General features: G+C 47.3%; 1 protein-coding gene across 1 annotated transcript in view; it reads left to right on the top strand.

The window, feature by feature from the left end:
• Positions 1-5,251, top strand: part of T265_09709 (hypothetical protein) — a gene marked incomplete at both ends in the record, with an annotated part of 90,253 nt that overhangs the window by 60,748 nt on the left and 24,254 nt on the right. The window lies entirely within an intron of this gene.

The raw sequence follows: 5,251 nt of genomic DNA, 5'->3' as shown, positions 1-5,251 counted from the left end.
CAACTAACTATTGATCATAACAGTAGGGTAACAAAATTCAACAGAAATCTCGACGCTGTCTGTCCCACAGACCTCATTCTCGGGTGCATTGCCTAAATGACGAGTAGTATGTAGCTGCGTCCGTTTTCTCTGCTGTTAAAAACTTTATTCTGCTCTGTTTTTAGCATATTTGGAAGACCGTTGCCCAGCAACTACTCACACCTTTAGAGGGAGAATCAGCGTTTAACACTATGAAGCTTTTCAATGAACAAAAGCCACTTTATGAGTAGTATATTACGTCTGTTAAAAGCAAATCCTCGTGTAGTACGCTGTAATCATTGTGGTGAATGAGGCTCATCTTGTCGTCTGTTAGTATCGAGGCTTCATTTTTTACTTAAAGAATGAAATTTTCAATGTTTCCACTATTTATCGTGCTATTTATGGAGTTAAAATCATTGCCAAGCCCGTGATACCGAACTCATATTCGTTCTTGAAGATGGTGACCTATCCTGTGAATGCCATCAAAGAGATAATCCAAAATTACAAATAATTCCTCGGCTCCATATAGAACAGCACATCGGTCTCTTACCGCATACTGGAGTGCAGTGATCGTACAGAACTCGCTGTCTCGTCTGATGCATAAAACTTTCACATGGTTTAACAATTCCTCGCGAAGTTGGAGTTAATGAGTGTGGGAAAAAACGACTTATGTTTCCACCGAAAACCAAACCAACTGGGCCTGTAGCCTGGACTACTGATAATGATCGTTCAGCTGTGACACCCTTTCGTTACGGGTTTGAGAGACGGGTGTCGAAAAAACACAACTTCGGCAGTTCCTGTTGTTAAGCATTGAGATGCTGAAGGATGGGTAAGGAAAAAGAATTTTGTTGGAAAACTCTTGGCTCTTCCATAAGATATTTGCATTTTTTTGGAATGCTCGCATAACTGGTTGTTTACGCCTGGTTCCGAAGCACTGTAAAACCAGCCTACGTAATCTAAAAATGCAAGCCTTCTTTCTTTAATCTCCATCATCAGCTTCGTCACCAAACGATACAATTTCCAAACCCGCAAAGGCGCCATCGCAGGCGAAGTTCCACTCCCCGCCTGTTCGCACATATGGGGTGACGCATCGTCACATGACGCAATCACACCACAGCTGATCGCTCACGCCGTCGTGGGCACTCAGCTGTGTCGGCACTGCCTACGTACGCAGTTGTCTGTCACGTGAATGCCTACCTGTTTGTTTTGAGTCAGATATACAGCTGCGCGTGTGTCTAACCCGATCACGGGAACGCATTGGCTTCCGACGTTTTTCCACATGAGGCGTCACGCCTACCATATTTAGTGCTGATGCGTCAACATCCGTATTTTGTAAGGGTTCATCGCAGTGCTGACATGTTGACTTCACATTTTTCAGTTAGGGAAGAAGCCGCTGGTTGGATAAGCGCTTCAACTGAGTCTTGTTCGCATCTCACGTCATGGTTGGTCTAGATCGGAGGGTCCGATCATTCTATTTCACAGATTCGCTCATCTTCCCATCTTACCGAACCCCCTTCTACTTCATGTCAATTTCCATTGAATCCCCTTTATTATCTGGTGACCTTAACGTGTAACCCCACTGCGCGATCCATACACGTTGCTCACTAATGGCGTTGATCACACCTGAATCTGAATTCCATAGGCATGCTGAAATGTGACGTCCTCGATAGTCCACCCTGTACAGCGCTTCAAATGAGTGAGCTGCACTAAGCTGTCTCATGTTCCAGTTTGTACGATATTTATTGTTATCTAGATGTACCACACTAACCATGAAGTTGCTGAAATCTCTTCAAAAGCACACGACCGGTTTCGCTTTTCTTCAGGCCCATCAGGTAGACGCAGTCCCCGAGTTTCCTTCCACCTAATTGTACAAAATTCGTGGCATCCATTCACTTGCACGCCGACTTAACTGAATCCCGACAAATCGTAGCACTGAATCTTCCGAACACAGTTTCTATGACGCTCCAGGTGCTCTTTTACAGCCGTCATCACTGTAGTAGCTGAAGACCCGCAGGCTGTGCCGTGTTGAGGTTCGATTGGGCGGTAGTCTTGAAGTGGACGCGAAACGCACGGACAACGGAGGGCGCCTGCTATAGATGCGTGCTATTTCCAGGGACAACGGACTTCGTTTGACCACGTGGTACCTGGAAACGAACTAACTCAGAACCCAAAAGGACCACAGTGCCATCAGTTAGTGGCACTGTCCATCACTATCTGGCGCTCTTTCTGGAACATCTCCGTAGTCTCTGACAATGCGCATATCCGTTGATAGTGTTCTTGGCGCTCACCAGGTATACGCGAATGCGCACGCAATTCTGAGAAGCTCATGAATCTTGAAGTCAAGTACATACGTCATGGGGTGAAGTGATGCACAACACTCGGTTGAAGTAGACCATCATAAACGGAAGATTCTATTGGATTCAGTTGAGTCCCCTGTCGAAACCAAATTTGTGCATTTTTGTGGAACATCTGGCAATTCGGGTTCAAGAAGAACACAAGCTTTGTGGAAAGTCGGGGACCGGGTCCACTTGATAAGCCTCAAAAAAGGTGAAACTCGTCGAGGGCTGTCAAAGAGTTTCCATCAACCTTATGAGTAATATGTTACGTTTAGATCATTTAGGTTTGTTGATTTGTGCGTTATACTTAAACTATGCCCCGACCTTAAGCTGCCACCTTGATGTGGTGGTCGAGCTTGAGTGCTGCAATGCTCCCGCGGGCTACACTGGCTGGAACTTCGTTCCACAAGGTGCAACCATGCCAGGAAGGCCAAAGGGGAGCAGCGAGACCCCGTACTACGAGTAATCGTGCTGCCAGGCGGTCTAGGAGTAAAGTCGTACTGTCCTCTGCGACAGGAGTGTGAAGGCAGTAAGGTGTTTCCCCCAGGCGACCAGCATGTCCATATTTATGGAAGCAGCGATGCTGCCTTCCCCCGAGGAAGGACGGGTTAGAAAAGGTCGGCCCCAAAAACCGCACACTCCGATCGCCCAACGGTTGACCGTGACCGCCGGCGCATTATCCAATACGGTCGAAATACTTTTAAAACCAAAGAGCCCGGTGCTGCTCAAAAGGCACCTGCTGTGCGCAGCCGCATCAGGAATGAGACAGTAATGCCTTATTCCCTGCGCCCTCGGCTTAGGCCAACCCCTGTAGCCGAGCAGGTCAGACTGTTGAGTCGTCGGCTGCGGGTAGGGTCCCCAAAGAAAACCCTACATTTTCCCACTGACTTGTGGGTCAGACTTTTGAATCAAAGGCTCAAGGTGGGTTACCTCAACCAAACCCCCTTTCTCGGCCTGGGCAACCGGGAAGTATCATTTGCCCGCGCAGTTCAGCGTCCACCGATGATGATGATGACTTAAACTATGCCGTACGGTTATAAGGTCATCCAAGTACGTTATTATCAGTCGTGGTGGGAGAAAGGTGTGCGAACCATTGGCTTTCATCTTTTGATCAGAAGAGTGTTGTCGTGCGAATCATCGTGCGCTAATGAGTTCTGGTGATTTCATCTTTCTTCTTTATTCACCGATGAGGGAGTGGCACTCGTCTGTTTCAATAAACACGTGATTCCGGTCTTTCGAGTGACTGACTAGGTACGACCTTGGAGAAACCAGACACATTCCATCATGTCAGGAAAGTGTTCCCACCGTAAATCGATTTGCGTTTGCTTGCGCGAATACCTCGATTGACAAAATGCGACGAAGATTGCATTCTTGCGCGCAGCACAAATTGTGAGCACAGCGGTGCTTCGGATGAATTTGGGTAGTTGTGACAACATTCCACGATTAGAACCCATTTGGGGAAGCTGAAGGAGACCCTGAATTTGCTGCGGCGCTAGCAAACGTGCACAGGTGGGGAGGGGGAGTTATTTTTCAACGCAATTTAAATGTCAGTCGGTATCGGTAATGATGACACCGTCGGTGGTAGCTGTGTCCTAATAAGTGAAGCCGCAGTGGAGCACGATTAGAACCCATTTGGGGAAGCTGAAGGAGACCCTGAATTTGCTGCGGCGCTAGCAAACGTGCACAGGTGGGGAGGGGGAAATATTTTCCAACGTAATTCAAATGCCAGTCGGTATCGTTAATGATGACACCGTCGGCGGTAGCTGTGTCCTACTAAGCGGGGCCGCAGTGGAGCCCCCAGCAGTTCTGTAGTATGATACTCCTGGTTTGACGAACCTGTTAAATGACATGATGCAGTTACTCAGTGGGTAGAAATATGGCTTCGAAGAAAATAAACATCGCTTCAAAAAACATCTAGGGAAGTGGATTAGACTGGCTGTCTCTCAGCTGTAATACCCTTCCGGTGCCTAGCTTCAATGCCACCCGAAGGAAGCACGAGGGCTAGGATACTGCCAGGTTGCCAAAGCTTGGGGAAGTCGGGAAGCAGAGGTAGGGTTCGAATCACGGACCTTCCGGTCAGTAAGTTCGCGCTCTAACCACTTTAGTTATCTCACCTCCGGAGGTGGATTAGGGTGAAATAAGTATCCCAATATCTGTGTGATCATCAAAAATTCCTTTAGAACACACCCATCGAAGCTGAGAACATTTTATTTCCTCCCATGGGTGTAATTATTTTTCTACCCCGGGTAAACTCGCGAGGAGAACCTCAAAATACAATGGCCCTGCGGAGAGAGACGATAAAAGCATGAGCATATTTTTGCTGACTGAAAACAACACGCATAAGGTTGCGACCGGCGACCGCTTTCCTCTTTCTTATTAGGTAGGCGCAGTCCCCGAGTTTCTATCAAATTTATGTTCCATTTGAATAACAAATTCACAAATGAATTTAATGTCACGGCAGCTGACACTTCTGTTTATGTTGTTCTCTAAGTGATTGTATATTCTCTGAGTAAAATACACTGCAATATCTCGGATATCTTACCAGCTTAAACATGGGGTGATCGTCGGTTGAGTCCCTCGTTGACTCTAATTTGATTTGCGAATCAGTGTATTTCACCAACAAATGAAAGCCGGCAAGAAGTTGACAGACAGCAACGTGACTGGTTTTGGATGGCTTCAGCTTGTTTGTTACGAGCTGATTAGGTTGTGCTGCAGGTACTTCGGTCCGGGAAAACATCCAGCATCATCGACTGCGATGGCTCGGTCATGTGCTACGCATGCCGAAACACCGTCTACCGAGACTAGTGTCGTTCTCCGTACCTCATTCAGGATGGCGCAAACCGCGAGGTGGACAGCACATGACTTGGCAGGAAGGCGTCGAAGAGATCACGAAGAGT

The sequence above is a fragment of the Opisthorchis viverrini genome (genome assembly GCF_000715545.1).
Source record: "Opisthorchis viverrini unplaced genomic scaffold opera_v5_305, whole genome shotgun sequence".
Taxonomy (NCBI): domain Eukaryota; kingdom Metazoa; phylum Platyhelminthes; class Trematoda; order Opisthorchiida; family Opisthorchiidae; genus Opisthorchis; species Opisthorchis viverrini.
This window is presented reverse-complemented; position numbering and strand designations above follow the sequence as displayed.